Raw genomic sequence first — 18816 nt, 5'->3', positions numbered from 1 at the left:
TGCCCCTCTACCTCCTTCCTGCGCAGGGTTGCTCTGACAATGTCAATTTCACTTCCTTTGTCAATTTCACCGTACTACGTTTTGTTTTTCCCCTCACGAACCGGGATCACCCTACGCTGTGCTTGCTGACCCCACCCCCTACGTTTGCCTTCCCGATAGCGCTTTGTGTTTCGTTGGACCCGCAGGAGTAGCTGCGGACGTTCTGCTTAAACCTGAGCGGATAACACTGTTCTGCTCGGAGACAGGGAGGTCTGCAGATGCTGGAGCCCGAAACATCGATTTCCCTGCTGTGCGTTTCCAGCAACACACTCTCGACACTGTTCTGCCACGACCCTGTCTCGGTTCCACACAATCCCATTCATCATTAAGGCGCCACGGCATCCCAAGGACTGGGGACCCATGGGAACTAAATGATGACAGCGGCCTCAGCACTCTGCACCCCCTGACCTTGGAAAGCCCATCTTGGTTCAGGTTACCTATCTAGGGCAGGGAGGGTTTTGCGTGCACTGCCTTCCCACATCAGTGGAAGCGACCTTCACTAAACAGCTGCCCATGACTACCCCTTGCTGTGAAGTTAAACATCACACAACACCAGGTTATAGTCCAACAGATTTAATTGGAAGCTCTAGATTTCGGACAACCACCTGATGAAGGAGCAGCGCTCCGAAAGCTAGTGCTTCCAATTAAACCTGTTGGTCTATAACCTGGTGTTGTGTGATTTTTAACTTTCTATACCCCAGTCCAACACTGGCATCTCCAAATCATGCCCTCCTGTGAAAACCCCTTACTGCTGACTGACACCTCCCCCTCTTCTACAAAGTAAAAGAGAAACCTGCAAATCTATCAACGGGATCGAACTTCAAATTAATACATATTCCTCGAGAGGGTTCTGCTTCCCGAACTGTTACCCGGAATTCCCTCCTCTCCACAATTACTGCAGCGTGGCCTCAGTCTAATGGTTCCTCTGTTTTTGCCGTTTTTGTTTTCTAAGAAAACTCTTGAGAAGTTTTAGAAACTGAAAGAACTGCAGAATTATGTGGGGCATGGATAGGATAAATAGACAAAGTCTTTTCCCTGGGGTCGGGGAGTCCAGAACTAGAGGGCATAGGCTTAGTGTGAGAGGCGAAAGATATAAAAGCGACCAAAGGGTCAACGCTTTCATCCAGAGGGTGGTACGTGTGTGGAATGAGCTGCCAGAGGAAGTGGCGGAGGCTGGTACAATTGCAACATTTTCCAGGCATTTGGATGGGTATATGAATAGGAAGGGTTTGGAAGGATATGGGCCGGGTGCTGGCAGGTGGGACTAGATTGGGTTGGGATATCTGGTCGGCATGGGCAGGTTGGACCGAAGGGTCTGTTTCCGAGCTGTACATCTCGATCTCGATGACTATGTCTACGCTGTAAATCAGAAACCAAACCCGAAGTCGGTGGTAAAGCTGTATGAAGAGAAATCAGAGTTCACGTTTCGGTCCGGTGAACCTTTCTGAGAACTTGACAAGTTTTAATTGTGTGATCGTTCCAGGGTTGCCCTGGGATTTTCGTGCTATTTCTGTTATTGATTGATTTCAGATGATGAGAAATCCGAAATGCTGCTTTGTGTGTATTAAAAAGTGAGGCGGGGCATCAGGAGACCGATCCACTCAGTAAAACTCGGTCTTTGATGACTTCTCAATTCTAATATTTCACTGCAAAATTTCCAAGAAAACAACAACGAAATTTCGAGTCAAGAACTATTATGGCACATCAGCTGATTTCTAGAGCGCTTCAGCCTGTAGCGATGGTGGTATAGTGGTGAGCCTAGCTGCCTTCCAAGCAGTTGACCCGGGTTCGATTCCCGGCCATCGCAAGCAGTGCATTTTAACACCACTCCACAACCAAAAGAGCCGATCGATTCAGTGGGAATGAAACACCTCCGTCTGCACATCACATTGAGTCTGCCAGACCTCTGGAGTGCAGACACAACTTTGAAGTTGAGGATGTCCCCAGGAGGATTAAGGAGTCAAGTCGAGCACGGATCAAAGAAAGTAGAGTCATGGCAGAATTCCTTGGTTTTCCATCTTATTTCGAAAGAAATGTTTCCGGATTTCACTCATTTCAACATTACTCTCATTTTGTTTTTTGTGAACTACAGCCTAATATCAAGTGAAATGTGGGTGGACAGTTCACAAATATCCAAACAACGTTATTTCTCATATCGAATCGGTAATGTTATTGTTTTAGGTGCAGGTCAGAAATAGGAGGAGTGGACACCAGCTGCTTTTATATTTCCAGTATGAGAAAATGATTCGATAAAACTCTGAGAGATGATAGAAGTGACCACACAGTGAGTGAAAGTTTAATCCAGGATAAAGTTAAAAATCACACAACACCAGATTACAGTCCAACAGCTTTACTTGGAAGCACTAGTTTTAGGAGTGCTCCGAAAGCTACTTGGACGATAACCTGGTATTGTGTGATTTTGAACTTTGTCCTCCCCAGTCCACCACAGGCTCCTCCACGTCATCATCCGATATAGTCATCATGGATTTGTTAAGGGAAGGTAGTGTCTGATGAAGGTGACTGATTTTCTTTGAAGGATAAAGAATGGATGGAGTGTATCCGATGTAGATCAACCTGATGATAAGAAGGACCATAAGACGCAGTATTTATAGCAAAAGGATTACAGTTTAATGCAGCTGAAATGATATATTAAACACATTTAGGTTAAGCCTTTCATCTTTTATAATGGGTTTACTAGTTTCCGTTCTTTAATATAAGAACCTCAGAACCTTTTCAAAGTTACGTTGTCGAGATAACTTCAGGTTGTCTAACAAGAGATGCCATCTCAGCTCAGACAATGCATTAAAGGTGTGAGGTTAAAGTCTGTCTGTGTCCCAATCTTGAGTCAGACTGGTTCTAGCCTCCCAGTCGGAGAGCACTTCAGCGCTCTGTGCCTTTCGGTCTCGGACCCCTGGGTGACAATCCTCCAAGGCAGACTATGGGACAGCCAACAATGCAAAGTGGCCAAGCAGAGGCTGATAGTCAAGTTCGGTACCCATGGGGATGACTTTAACAGGGCACTTTGGTTCATGTCACACGACACGTGACAACACTGCACTGTATACTATTTCACGGACACTACACAAGTACACGCACACACACAAAAGCACACTCCTACCGACCCACACACACATGCATACCCTCTCTCAAACACAAGCTCTCTCTCATAAACTCACTCAAACACTTCCACATTCACAGCCACTCACGCACATTCTCACAAATTGATACCCCAGTACACTCACACACATGCACCTACACACACTCTCACACACCCGCATATCCCTACATGCATACACACACACACAGACACACACACACACAGCCACACACACCCACACATGCACCCACACACACACACATGCAGCCACACACACACGCATGCACCCACACACGCAGACACACACACACACACACACACACATATACACACACACACACACACAGTCCCCCCCGCACCCCCCACACACACTGATTCCGGGTTCTCACGACTCTCAGCTGGAGACTATCATTGCCTGCAGACCCGACTTTCATCCCCCCACGACACCATGAAGGGTAACACTTGCTCATGACCTTACACTGCCGTCTGTGCCCTCCCTTGACCCCGTCCTTTCCATCTTGCCCACCGCCCCTCCATGACGCTCTCCCTCCTTCCTGCGCAGGGTTGCTCTGACAATGTCAATTTCACGTCCTTTGTCAATTTCACTTCCTGTGTCAATTTCACCGCACTACGTTTTCTTTTTCCCCTCACGAACCGGGATCACCCTACGCTGTGCTTGCTGACCCCACCCCCTACGTTTGCCTTCCCGGATAGCGCTTTGTGTTTCGTTGGACCCGCAGGAGTAGCTGCGGACGTTCTGCTAAAACCTGAGCGGATAACACTGTTCTGCTCGGAGACAGGGAGGTCTGTAGATGCTGGAGCCCGTAACATCGATTTCCCTGCTGTGCGTTTCCAGCAACACACTCTCGACACTGTTCTGCCACGACCCTGTCTCGGTTGCACACAATTCCATTCATCATTAAGGCGCCACGGCATCCCAAGGACTTGGGACCCATGGGAACTAAATGATGACAGCGGCCTCAGCACTCTGCACCCCCTGACCTTGGAAAGCCCATCTTGGTTCAGGTTACCTATCTAGGGCAGGGAGGGTTTTGCGTGCACTGCCTTCCCACATCAGTGGAAGCGACCTTCACTAAACAGCTGCCCATGACTACCCCTTGCTGTGAAGTTAAACATCACACAACACCAGGTTATAGTCCAACAGATTTAATTGGAAGCTCTAGATTTCGGACAACCACCTGATGAAGGAGCAGCGCTCCGAAAGCTAGTGCTTCCAATTAAACCTGTTGGTCTATAACCTGGTGTTGTGTGATTTTTAACTTTCTATACCCCAGTCCAACACTGGCATCTCCAAATCATGCCCTCCTGTGAAAACCCCTTACTGCTGACTGACACCTCCCCCTCTTCTACAAAGTAAAAGAGAAACCTGCAAATCTATCAACGGGATCGAACTTCAAATTAATACATATTCCTCGAGAGGGTTCTGCTTCCCGAACTGTTACCCGGAATTCCCTCCTCTCCACAATTACTGCAGCGTGGCCTCAGTCTAATGGTTCCTCTGTTTTTGCCGTTTTTGTTTTCTAAGAAAACTCTTGAGAAGTTTTAGAAACTGAAAGAACTGCAGAATTATGTGGGGCATGGATAGGATAAATAGACAAAGTCTTTTCCCTGGGGTCGGGGAGTCCAGAACTAGAGGGCATAGGTTTAGTGTGAGAGGCGAAAGATATAAAAGCGACCAAAGGGTCAACGCTTTCATCCAGAGGGTGGTACGTGTGTGGAATGAGCTGCCAGAGGAAGTGGCGGAGGCTGGTACAATTGCAACATTTTCCAGGCATTTGGATGGGTATATGAATAGGAAGGGTTTGGAAGGATATGGGCCGGGTGCTGGCCGGTGGGACTAGATTGGGTTGGGATATCTGGTCGGCATGGGCAGGTTGGACCGAAGGGTCTGTTTCCGAGCTGTACATCTCTATCTCGATGACTATGTCTACGCTGTAAATCAGAAACCAAACCCGAAGTCGGTGGTAAAGCTGTATGAAGAGAAATCAGAGTTCACGTTTCGGTCCGGTGAACCTTTCTGAGAACTTGACAAGTTTTAATTGTGTGATCGTTCCAGGGTTGCCCTGGGATTTTCGTGCTATTTCTGTTATTGATTGATTTCAGATGATGAGAAATCCGAAATGCTGCTTTGTGTGTATTAAAAAGTGAGGCGGGGCATCAGGAGACCGATCCACTCAGTAAAACTCGGTCTTTGATGACTTCTCAATTCTAATATTTCACTGCAAAATTTCCAACAAAACAACAACGAAATTTCGAGTCAAGAACTATTATGGCACATCAGCTGATTTCAAGAGCGCTTCAGCCTGTAGCGATGGTGGTATAGTGGTGAGCATAGCTGCCTTCCAAGCAGTTGACCCGGGTTCGATTCCCGGCCATCGCAAGCAGTGCATTTTAACACCACTCCACAACCAAAAGAGCCGATCGATTCCGTGGGAATGAAACACCTCCGTCTGCACATCACATTGAGTCTGCCAGACCTCTGGAGTGCAGACACAACTTTGAAGTTGAGGATGTCCCCAGGAGGATTAAGGAGTCAAGTCGAGCACGGTTCAAAGAAACACGGGTCATGGCAGAATTCCTTGGTTTTCCATCTTATTTCGAAAGAAATGTTTCCGGATTTCACTCATTTCAACATTACTCTCATTTTGTTTTTTGTGAACTACAGCCTAATATCAAGTGAAATGTGGGTGGACAGTTCACAAATATCCAAACAACGTTATTTCTCATATCGAATCGGTAATGTTATTGTTTTAGGTGCAGGTCAGATATAGGAGGAGTGGACACCAGCTGCTTTTATATTTCCAGTATGAGAAAATGATTCGATAAAACTCTGAGAGATGATAGAAGTGACCACACAGTGAGTGAAAGTTTAATCCAGGATAAAGTTAAAAATCACACAACACCAGATTACAGTCCAACAGCTTTACTTGGAAGCACTAGTTTTAGGAGTGCTCCGAAAGCTACTTGGACGATAACCTGGTATTGTGTGATTTTGAACTTTGTCCTCCCCAGTCCACCACAGGCTCCTCCACGTCATCATCCGATATAGTCATCATGGATTTGTTAAGGGAAGGTAGTGTCTGATGAAGGTGACTGATTTTCTTTGAAGGATAAAGAATGGATGGAGTGTATCCGATGTAGATCAACCTGATGATAAGAAGGACCATAAGACGCAGTATTTATAGCAAAAGGATTACAGTTTAATGCAGCTGAAATGATATATTAAACACATTTAGGTTAAGCCTTTCATCTTTTATAATGGGTTTACTAGTTTCCGTTCTTTAATATAAGAACCTCAGAACCTTTTCAAAGTTACGTTGTCGAGATAACTTCAGGTTGTCTAACAAGAGATGCCATCTCAGCTCAGACAATGCATTAAAGGTGTGAGGTTAAAGTCTGTCTGTGTCCCAATCTTGAGTCAGACTGGTTCTAGCCTTCCAGTCGGAGTGCACTTCAGCGCTCTGTGCCTTTCGGTCTCGGACCCCTGGGTGACAATCCTCCAAGGCAGACTATGGGACAGCCAACAATGCAAAGTGGCCAAGCAGAGGCTGATAGTCAAGTTCGGTACCCATGGGGATGACTTTAACTGGGCACTTTGGTTCATGTCACACGACACGTGACAACACTGCACTGTATACTATTTCACGGACACTACACAAGTACACGCACACACACAAAAGCACACTCCTACCGACCCACACACACATGCATACCCTCTCTCAAACACAAGCTCTCTCTCATAAACTCACTCAAACACTTCCACATTCACAGCCACTCACGCACATTCTCACAAATTGATACCCCAGTACACTCACACACATGCACCTACACACACTCTCACACACCCGCATATCCCTACATGCATACACACACACACAGGCACACACACACACAGCCACACACACCCACACATGCACCCACACACACACACATGCAGCCACACACACACGCAGACACACACACACGCAGACACACACACACACACACACACACACACACATATACACACACACACACACACAGTCCCCCCCGCCCCCCCCCCCACACACACTGATTCCGGGTTCTCACGACTCTCAGCTGGAGACTATCATTGCCTGCAGACCCGACCTTCATCCCCCCACGACACCATGAAGGGTAACACTTGCTCATGCCCTTACACTGCCGTCTGTGCCCTCCCTTGACCCCGTCCTTTCCATCTTGCCCACCGCCCCTCCATGACGCTCTCCCTCCTTCCTGCGCAGGTTTGCTCTGACAATGTCAATTTCACGTCCTTTGTCAATTTCACTTCCTATGTTAATTTCACCGCACTACGTTTTCTTTTTCCCCTCACGAACCGGGATCACCCTACGCTGTGCTTGCTGACCCCACCCCCTACGTTTGCCTTCCCGGATAGCGCTTTGTGTTTCGTTGGACCCCCGGGAGTAGCTGCGGACGTTCTGCTTAAACCTGAGCGGATAACACTGTTCTGCTCGGAGACAGGGAGGTCTGTAGATGCTGGAGCCCGAAACATCGATTTCCCTGCTGTGCGTTTCCAGCAACACACTCTCGACACTGTTCTGCCACGACCCTGTCTCGGTTGCACACAATCCCATTCATCATTAAGGCGCCACGGCATCCCAAGGACTTGGGACCCATGGGAACTAAATGATGACAGCGGCCTCAGCACTCTGCACCCCCTGACCTTGGAAAGCCCATCTTGGTTCAGGTTACCTATCTAGGGCAGGGAGGGTTTTGCGTGCACTGCCTTCCCACATCAGTGGAAGCGACCTTCACTAAACAGCTGCCCATGACTACCCCTTGCTGTGAAGTTAAACATCACACAACACCAGGTTATAGTCCAACAGATTTAATTGGAAGCTCTAGATTTCGGACAACCACCTGATGAAGGAGCAGCGCTCCGAAAGCTAGTGCTTCCAATTAAACCTGTTGGTCTATAACCTGGTGTTGTGTGATTTTTAACTTTCTATACCCCAGTCCAACACTGGCATCTCCAAATCATGCCCTCCTGTGAAAACCCCTTACTGCTGACTGACACCTCCCCCTCTTCTACAAAGTAAAAGAGAAACCTGCAAATCTATCAACGGGATCGAACTTCAAATTAATACATATTCCTCGAGAGGGTTCTGCTTCCCGAACTGTTACCCGGAATTCCCTCCTCTCCACAATTACTGCAGCGTGGCCTCAGTCTAATGGTTCCTCTGTTTTTGCCGTTTTTGTTTTCTAAGAAAACTCTTGAGAAGTTTTAGAAACTGAAAGAACTGCAGAATTATGTGGGGCATGGATAGGATAAATAGACAAAGTCTTTTCCCTGGGGTCGGGGAGTCCAGAACTAGAGGGCATAGGTTTTGTGTGAGAGGCGAAAGATATAAAAGCGACCAAAGGGTCAACGCTTTCATCCAGAGGGTGGTACGTGTGTGGAATGAGCTGCCAGAGGAAGTGGCGGAGGCTGGTACAATTGCAACATTTTCCAGGCATTTGGATGGGTATATGAATAGGAAGGGTTTGGAAGGATATGGGCCGGGTGCTGGCAGGTGGGACTAGATTGGGTTGGGATATCTGGTCGGCATGGGCAGGTTGGACCGAAGGGTCTGTTTCCGAGCTGTACATCTCTATCTCGATGACTATGTCTACGCTGTAAATCAGAAACCAAACCCGAAGTCGGTGGTAAAGCTGTATGAAGAGAAATCAGAGTTCACGTTTCGGTCCGGTGAACCTTTCTGAGAACTTGACAAGTTTTAATTGTGTGATCGTTCCAGGGTTGCCCTGGGATTTTCGTGCTATTTCTGTTATTGATTGATTTCAGATGATGAGAAATCCGAAATGCTGCTTTGTGTGTATTAAAAAGTGAGGCGGGGCATCAGGAGACCGATCCACTCAGTAAAACTCGGTCTTTGATGACTTCTCAATTCTAATATTTCACTGCAAAATTTCCAACAAAACAACAACGAAATTTCGAGTCAAGAACTATTATGGCACATCAGCTGATTTCTAGAGCGCTTCAACCTGTAGCGATGGTGGTATAGTGGTGAGCATAGCTGCCTTCCAAGCAGTTGACCCGGGTTCGATTCCCGGCCATCGCAAGCAGTGCATTTTAACACCACTCCACAACCAAAAGAGCCGATCGATTCAGTGGGAATGAAACACCTCCGTCTGCACATCACATTGAGTCTGCCAGACCTCTGGAGTGCAGACACAACTTTGAAGTTGAGGATGTCCCCAGGAGGATTAAGGAGTCAAGTCGAGCACGGTTCAAAGAAACACGAGTCATGGCAGAATTCCTTGGTTTTCCATCTTATTTCGAAAGAAATGTTTCCGGATTTCACTCATTTCAACATTACTCTCATTTTGTTTTTTGTGAACTACAGCCTAATATCAAGTGAAATGTGGGTGGACAGTTCACAAATATCCAAACAACGTTATTTCTCATATCGAATCGGTAATGTTATTGTTTTAGGTGCAGGTCAGAAATAGGAGGAGTGGACACCAGCTGCTTTTATATTTCCAGTATGAGAAAATGATTCGATAAAACTCTGAGAGATGATAGAAGTGACCACAGAGTGAGTGAAAGTTTAATCCAGGATAAAGTTAAAAATCACACAACACCAGATTACAGTCCAACAGCTTTACTTGGAAGCACTAGTTTTAGGAGTGCTCCGAAAGCTACTTGGACGATAACCTGGTATTGTGTGATTTTGAACTTTGTCCTCCCCAGTCCACCATAGGCTCCTCCACGTCATCATCCGATATAGTCATCATGGATTTGTTAAGGGAAGGTAGTGTCTGATGAAGGTGACTGATTTTCTTTGAAGGATAAAGAATGGATAGAGTGTATCCGATGTAGATCAACCTGATGATAAGAAGGACCATAAGACGCAGTATTTATAGCAAAAGGATTACAGTTTAATGCAGCTGAAATGATATATTAAACACATTTAGGTTAAGCCTTTCATCTTTTATAATGGGTTTACTAGTTTCCGTTCATTAATATAAGAACCTCAGAACCTTTTCAAAGTTACGTTGTCGAGATAACTTCAGGTTGTCTAACAAGAGATGCCATCTCAGCTCAGACAATGCATTAAAGGTGTGAGGTTAAAGTCTGTCTGTGTCCCAATCTTGAGTCAGACTGGTTCTAGCCTCCCAGTCGGAGAGCACTTCAGCGCTCTGTGCCTTTCGGTCTCGGACCCCTGGGTGACAATCCTCCAAGGCAGACTATGGGACCGCCAACAATGCAAAGTGGCCAAGCAGAGGCTGATAGTCAAGTTCGGTACCCATGGGGATGACTTTTACAGGGCACTTTGGTTCATGTCACACGACACGTGACAACACTGCACTGTATACTATTTCACGGACACTCACAAGTACACGCACACACACAAAAGCACACTCCTACCGACCCACACACTATTGCATACCCTCTCTCAAACACAAGCTCTCTCTCATAAACTCACTCAAACACTTCCACATTCACAGCCACTCACGCACATTCTCACAAATTGATACCCCAGTACACTCACACACATGCACCTACACACACTCTCACAGACCCGCATATCCCTACATGCACACACACACACAGACACACACACACACACAGCCACACACACCCACACATGCACCCACAAACACACACATGCATGCACCCACACACGCAGACACACACACACACAGGACACACACCCACACATGCACCCACACACACACATGCAGCCACACACACACGCATGCACCCACACACGCAGACACACACACACACACACACAGACATACACACACACACACGGTCCCCCCCCACACACACACACTGATTCCGGGTTCTCACGACTCTCAGCTGGAGACTATCATTGCCTGCAGACCCGACCTTCATCCCCCCACGACACCATGAAGGGTAACACTTGTTCACGCCCTTACACAGCCGTCTGTGCCCTCCCTTGACCCCGTCCTTTCCATCTTGCCCACCGCCCCTCCATGACGCTCTACCTCCTTCCTGCGCAGGGTTGCTCGGACAATGTCAATTTCACCTCCTTTGTCAATTTCACTTCCTATGTCAATTTCACCGCAATACGTTTTATTTTTCCCCTCACGAACCGGGATCACCCTTCGCTGTGCTTGCTGACCCCACCCCCTACGTTTGCCCTCCCGGATAGCGCTTTGTGTTTCGTTGGACTCCCGGGAGTCGCTGCGGACGTTCTGCTTAAACCTGAGCGGATAACACTGTTCTGCTCGGAGACAGGGAGGTCTGCAGATGCTGGAGCCCGAAACATCGATTTCCCTGCTGTGCGTTTCCAGCAACACACTCTCGACACTGTTCTGCCACGACCCTGTCTCGGTTGCACACAATCCCATTCATCATTAAGGCGCCACGGCATCCCAAGGACTTGGGACCCATGGGAACTAAATGATGACAGCGGCCTCAGCACTCTGCACCCCCTGACCTTGGAAAGCCCATCTTGGTTCAGGTTACCTATCTAGGGCAGGGAGGGTTTTGCGTGCACTGCCTTCCCACATCAGTGGAAGCGACCTTCACTAAACAGCTGCCCATGACTACCCCTTGCTGTGAAGTTAAACATCACACAACACCAGGTTATAGTCCAACAGATTTAATTGGAAGCTCTAGATTTCGGACAACCACCTGATGAAGGAGCAGCGCTCCGAAAGCTAGTGCTTCCAATTAAACCTGTTGGTCTATAACCTGGTGTTGTGTGATTTTTAACTTTCTATACCCCAGTCCAACACTGGCATCTCCAAATCATGTCCTCCTGTGAAAACCCCTTACTGCTGACTGACACCTCCCCCTCTTCTACAAAGTAAAAGAGAAACCTGCAAATCTATCAACGGGATCGAACTTCAAATTAATACATATTCCTCGAGAGGGTTCTGCTTCCCGAACTGTTACCCGGAATTCCCTCCTCTCCACAATTACTGCAGCGTGGCTTCAGTCTAATGGTTCCTCTGTTTTTGCCGTTTTTGTTTTCTAAGAAAACTCTTGAGAAGTTTTAGAAACTGAAAGAACTGCAGAATTATGTGGGGCATGGATAGGATAAATAGACAAAGTCTTTTCCCTGGGGTCGGGGAGTCCAGAACTAGAGGGCATAGGTTTAGTGTGAGAGGCGAAAGATATAAAAGCGACCAAAGGGTCAACGCTTTCATCCAGAGGGTGGTACGTGTGTGGAATGAGCTGCCAGAGGAAGTGGCGGAGGCTGGTACAATTGCAACATTTTCCAGGCATTTGGATGGGTATATGAATAGGAAGGGTTTGGAAGGATATGGGCCGGGTGCTGGCAGGTGGGACTAGATTGGGTTGGGATATCTGGTCGGCATGGGCAGGTTGGACCGAAGGGTCTGTTTCCGAGCTGTACATCTCTATCTCGATGACTATGTCTACGCTGTAAATCAGAAACCAAACCCGAAGTCGGTGGTAAAGCTGTATGAAGAGAAATCAGAGTTCACGTTTCGGTCCGGTGAACCTTTCTGAGAACTTGACAAGTTTTAATTGTGTGATCGTTCCAGGGTTGCCCTGGGATTTTCGTGCTATTTCTGTTATTGATTGATTTCAGATGATGAGAAATCCGAAATGCTGCTTTGTGTGTATTAAAAAGTGAGGCGGGGCATCAGGAGACCGATCCACTCAGTAAAACTCGGTCTTTGATGACTTCTCAATTCTAATATTTCACTGCAAAATTTCCAACAAAACAACAACGAAATTTCGAGTCAAGAACTATTATGGCACATCAGCTGATTTCTAGAGCGCGTCAGCCGGTAGCGATGGTGGTATAGTGGTGAGCATAGCTGCCTTCCAAGCAGTTGATCTGGCTTCGATTCCCGGCCATCGCAAGCAGTGCATTTTAACACCACTCCACAACCAAAAGAGCCGATCGATTCAGTGGGAATGAAACACCTCCGTCTGCACATCACATTGAGTCTGCCAGACCTCTGGAGTGCAGACACAACTTTGAAGTTGAGGATGTCCCCAGGAGGATTAAGGAGTCAAGTCGAGCACGGTTCAAAGAAACACGAGTCATGGCAGAATTCCTTGGTTTTCCATCTTATTTCGAAAGAAATGTTTCCGGATTTCACTCATTTCAACATTACTCTCATTTTGTTTTTTGTGAACTACAGCCTAATATCAAGTGAAATGTGGGTGGACAGTTCACAAATATCCAAACAACGTTATTTCTCATATCGAATCGGTAATGTTATTGTTTTAGGTGCAGGTCAGAAATAGGAGGAGTGGACACCAGCTGCTTTTATATTTCCAGTATGAGAAAATGATTCGATAAAACTCTGAGAGATGATAGAAGTGACCACAGAGTGAGTGAAAGTTTAATCCAGGATAAAGTTAAAAATCACACAACACCAGATTACAGTCCAACAGCTTTACTTGGAAGCACTAGTTTTAGGAGTGCTCCGAAAGCTACTTGGACGATAACCTGGTATTGTGTGATTTTGAACTTTGTCCTCCCCAGTCCACCATAGGCTCCTCCACGTCATCATCCGATATAGTCATCATGGATTTGTTAAGGGAAGGTAGTGTCTGATGAAGGTGACTGATTTTCTTTGAAGGATAAAGAATGGATAGAGTGTATCCGATGTAGATCAACCTGATGATAAGAAGGACCATAAGACGCAGTATTTATAGCAAAAGGATTACAGTTTAATGCAGCTGAAATGATATATTAAACACATTTAGGTTAAGCCTTTCATCTTTTATAATGGGTTTACTAGTTTCCGTTCTTTAATATAAGAACCTCAGAACCTTTTCAAAGTTACGTTGTCGAGATAACTTCAGGTTGTCTAACAAGAGATGCCATCTCAGCTCAGACAATGCATTAAAGGTGTGAGGTTAAAGTCTGTCTGTGTCCCAATCTTGAGTCAGACTGGTTCTAGCCTCCCAGTCGGAGAGCACTTCAGCGCTCTGTGCCTTTCGGTCTCGGACCCCTGGGTGACAATCCTCCAAGGCAGACTATGGGACAGCCAACAATGCAAAGTGGCCAAGCAGAGGCTGATAGTCAAGTTCGGTACCCATGGGGATGACTTTAACTGGGCACTTTGGTTCATGTCACACGACACGTGACAACACTGCACTGTATACTATTTCACGGACACTCACAAGTACACGCACACACACAAAAGCACACTCCCCTGACCTTGGAAAGCCCATCTTGGTTCAGGTTACCTATCTAGGGCAGGGAGGGTTTTGCGTGCACTGCCTTCCCACATCAGTGGAAGCGACCTTCACTAAACAGCTGCCCATGACTACCCCTTGCTGTGAAGTTAAACATCACACAACACCAGGTTATAGTCCAACAGATTTAATTGGAAGCTCCAGATTTCGGACAACCACCTGATGAAGGAGCAGCGCTCCGAAAGCTAGTGCTTCCAATTAAACCTGTTGGTCTATAACCTGGTGTTGTGTGATTTTTAACTTTCTATACCCCAGTCCAACACTGGCATCTCCAAATCATGCCCTCCTGTGAAAACCCCTTACTGCTGACTTACACCTCCCCCTCTTCTACAAAGTAAAAGAGTGACCTGTAAATCTATCAACGGGATCGAACTTCAAATTAATACATATTCCTCGAGAGGGTTCTGCTTCCCGAACTGTTACCCGGAATTCCCTCCTCTCCACAATTACTGCAGCTTGGCCTCAGTCTAATGGTTCCTCTGTTTTTGCCGTTTTTGTTTTCCAAGAAAACTCTTGAGAAGTTTTAGAAACTGAAAGACCTGCAGAATTATGTGGGGCATGGATAGGATAAATAGACAAAGTCTTTTCCCTGGGGTCGGGGAGTCCAGAACTAGAGGGCATAGATTTAGTGTGAGAGGCGAAAGATATAAAAGCGACCAAAGGGTCAACGCTTTCATCCAGAGGTTGGTACGTGTGTGGAATGAGCTGCCAGAGGAAGTGGCGGAGGCTGGTACAATTGCAACATTTTCCAGGCATTTGGATGGGTATATGAATAGGAAGGGTTTGGAAGGATATGGGCCGGGTGCTGGCAGGTGGGACTAGATTGGGTTGGGATATCTGGTCGGCATGGGCAGGTTGGACCGAAGGGTCTGTTTCCGAGCTGTACATCTCTATCTCGATGACTATGTCTACGCTGTAAATCAGAAACCAAACCCGAAGTCGGTGGTAAAGCTGTATGAAGAGAAATCAGAGTTCACTTTTCGGTCCGGTGAACCTTTCTGAGAACTTGACAAGTTTTAATTGTGTGATCGTTCCAGGGTTGCCCTGGGATTTTCGTGCTATTTCTGTTATTGATTGATTTCAGATGATGAGAAATCCGAAATGCTGCTTTGTGTGTATTAAAAAGTGAGGCGGGGCATCAGGAGACCGATCCACTCAGTAAAACTCGGTCTTTGATGACTTCTCAATTCTAATATTTCACTGCAAAATTTCCAACAAAACAACAACGAAATTTCGAGTCAAGAACTATTATGGCACATCAGCTGATTTCTAGAGCGCGTCAGCCTGTCGCGATGGTGGTATAGTGGTGAGCATAGCTGCCTTCCCAGCAGTTGACCCGGGTTCGATTCCCGGCCATCGCAAGCAGTGCATTTTAACACCACTCCACAACCAAAAGAGCCGATCGATTCAGTGGGAATGAAACACCTCCGTCTGCACATCACATTGAGTCTGCCAGACCTCTGGAGTGCAGACACAACTTTGAAGTTGAGAATGTCCCCAGGAGGATTAAGGAGTCAAGTCGAGCACGGTTCAAAGAAACACGAGTCATGGCAGAATTCCTTGGTTTTCCATCTTATTTCGAAAGAAATGTTTCCGGATTTCACTCATTTCAACATTACTCTCATTTTGTTTTTTGTGAACTACAGCCTAATATCAAGTGAAATGTGGGTGGACAGTTCACAAATATCCAAACAACGTTATTTCTCATATCGAATCGGTAATGTTATTGTTTTAGGTGCAGGTCAGAAATAGGAGGAGTGTACACCAGCTGCTTTTATATTTCCAGTATGAGAAAATGATTCGATAAAACTCTGAGAGATGATAGAAGTGACCACAGAGTGAGTGAAAGTTTAATCCAGGATAAAGTTAAAAATCACACAACACCAGATTACAGTCCAACAGCTTTACTTGGAAGCACTAGTTTTAGGAGTGCTCCGAAAGCTACTTGGACGATAACCTGGTATTGTGTGATTTTGAACTTTGTCCTCCCCAGTCCACCACAGGCTCCTCCACGTCATCATCCGATATAGTCATCATGGATTTGTTAAGGGAAGGTAGTGTCTGATGAAGGTGACTGATTTTCTTTGAAGGATAAAGAATGGATGGAGTGTATCCGATGTAGATCAACCTGATGATAAGAAGGACCATAAGACGCAGTATTTATAGCAAAAGGATTACAGTTTAATGCAGCTGAAATGATATATTAAACACATTTAGGTTAAGCCTTTCATCTTTTATAATGGGTTTACTAGTTTCCGTTCTTTAATATAAGAACCTCAGAACCTTTTCAAAGTTACGTTGTCGAGATAACTTCAGGTTGTCTAACAAGAGATGCCATCTCAGCTCAGACAATGCATTAAAGGTGTGAGGTTAAAGTCTGTCTGTGTCCCAATCTTGAGTCAGACTGGTTCTAGCCTCCCAGTCGGAGAGCACTTCAGCGCTCTGTGCCTTTCGGTCTCGGACCCCTGGGTGACAATCCTGCAAGGCAGACTATGGGACAGCCAACAATGCAAAGTGGCCAAGCAGAGGCTGATAGTCAAGTTCGGTACCCATGGGGATGACTTTAACTGGGCACTTTGGTTCATGTCACACGACACGTGACAACACTGCACTGTATACTATTTCACGGACACTACACAAGTACACGCACACACACAAAAGCACACTCCTACCGAACCACACACACATGCATACCCTCTCTCAAACACAAGCTCTCTCTCATAAACTCACTCAAACACTTCCACATTCACAGCCACTCACGCACATTCTCACAAATTGATACCCCAGTACACTCACACACATGCACCTACACACACTCTCACACACCCGCATATCCGTACATGCATACACACACACACAGACACACACACACACAGCCACACACACCCACACATGCACCCACACACACACACATGCAGCCACACACACACGCATGCACCCACACACGCAGACACACACACACACACACACACATATACACACACACACACACACAGTCCCCCCCGCCCCCCCCAAACACACTGATTCCGGGTTCTCACGACTCTCAGCTGGAGACTATCATTGCCTGCAGACCCGACCTTCATCCCCCCACGACACCATGAAGGGTAACACTTGCTCATGCCCTTACACTGCCGTCTGTGCCCTCCCTTGACCCCGTCCTTTCCATCTTGCCCACCGCCCCTCCATGACGCTCTCCCTCCTTCCTGCGCAGGTTTGCTCTGACAATGTCAATTTCACGTCCTTTGTCAATTTCACTTCCTATGTCAATTTCACCGCACTACGTTTTCTTTTTCCCCTCACGAACCGGGATCACCCTACGCTGTGCTTGCTGACCCCACCCCCTACGTTTGCCTTCCCGGATAGCGCTTTGTGTTTCGTTGGACCCGCAGGAGTAGCTGCGGACGTTCTGCTTAAACCTGAGCGGATAACACTGTTCTGCTCGGAGACAGGGAGGTCTGTAGATGCTGGAGCCCGAAACATCGATTTCCCTGCTGTGCGTTTCCAGCAACACACTCTCGACACTGTTCTGCCACGACCCTGTCTCGGTTCCACACAATCCCATTCATCATTAAGGCGCCACGGCATCCCAAGGACTGGGGACCCATGGGAACTAAATGATGACAGCGGCCTCAGCACTCTGCACCCCCTGACCTTGGAAAGCCCATCTTGGTTCAGGTTACCTATCTAGGGCAGGGAGGGTTTTGCGTGCACTGCCTTCCCACATCAGTGGAAGCGACCTTCACTAAACAGCTGCCCATGACTACCCCTTGCTGTGAAGTTAAACATCACACAACACCAGGTTATAGTCCAACAGATTTAATTGGAAGCTCTAGATTTCGGACAACCACCTGATGAAGGAGCAGCGCTCCGAAAGCTAGTGCTTCCAATTAAACCTGTTGGTCTATAACCTGGTGTTGTGTGATTTTTAACTTTCTATACCCCAGTCCAACACTGGCATCTCCAAATCATGCCCTCCTGTGAAAACCCCTTACTGCTGACTGACACCTCCCCCTCTTCTACAAAGTAAAAGAGAAACCTGCAAATCTATCAACGGGATCGAATTTCAAATTAATACATATTCCTCGAGAGGGTTCTGCTTCCCGAACTGTTACCCGGAATTCCCTCCTCTCCACAATTACTGCAGCGTGGCCTCAGTCTAATGGTTCCTCTGTTTTTGCCGTTTTTGTTTTCTAAGAAAACTCTTGAGAAGTTTTAGAAACTGAAAGAACTGCAGAATTATGTGGGGCATGGATAGGATAAATAGACAAAGTCTTTTCCCTGGGGTCGGGGAGTCCAGAACTAGAGGGCATAGGTTTTGTGTGAGAGGCGAAAGATATAAAAGCGACCAAAGGGTCAACGCTTTCATCCAGAGGGTGGTACGTGTGTGGAATGAGCTGCCAGAGGAAGTGGCGGAGGCTGGTACAATTGCAACATTTTCCAGGCATTTGGATGGGTATATGAATAGGAAGGGTTTGGA

General features: G+C 46.8%; 5 non-coding genes across 5 annotated transcripts; all 5 read left to right on the top strand.

The window, feature by feature from the left end:
• Positions 1–1774: 1774 nt before the first annotated feature.
• trnag-ucc (transfer RNA glycine (anticodon UCC)) lies at positions 1775–1846 on the top strand. Its single transcript has one exon. It is a non-coding gene; the product is annotated as a tRNA-Gly (tRNA).
• A 3619-nt stretch (positions 1847–5465) lies between these two features.
• On the top strand, positions 5466–5537 carry trnag-ucc (transfer RNA glycine (anticodon UCC)). Its single transcript has one exon. It is a non-coding gene; the product is annotated as a tRNA-Gly (tRNA).
• Positions 5538–9165: 3628 nt separating this feature from the next.
• Positions 9166–9237, top strand: trnag-ucc (transfer RNA glycine (anticodon UCC)). Its single transcript has one exon. It is a non-coding gene; the product is annotated as a tRNA-Gly (tRNA).
• A 3679-nt stretch (positions 9238–12916) lies between these two features.
• Positions 12917–12988, top strand: trnag-ucc (transfer RNA glycine (anticodon UCC)). The gene has a single exon. It is a non-coding gene; the product is annotated as a tRNA-Gly (tRNA).
• A 2640-nt stretch (positions 12989–15628) lies between these two features.
• Positions 15629–15700, top strand: trnag-ucc (transfer RNA glycine (anticodon UCC)). Its single transcript has one exon. It is a non-coding gene; the product is annotated as a tRNA-Gly (tRNA).
• Positions 15701–18816: the final 3116 nt, after the last annotated feature.

Source organism: Chiloscyllium punctatum, chromosome 15 (genome assembly GCF_047496795.1).
Source record: "Chiloscyllium punctatum isolate Juve2018m chromosome 15, sChiPun1.3, whole genome shotgun sequence".
In the NCBI taxonomy this organism is placed as follows: domain Eukaryota; kingdom Metazoa; phylum Chordata; class Chondrichthyes; order Orectolobiformes; family Hemiscylliidae; genus Chiloscyllium; species Chiloscyllium punctatum.
The sequence above is the reverse complement of the archived record's forward strand: the minus strand, read 5'-3'. Positions and strand labels throughout refer to the sequence as shown.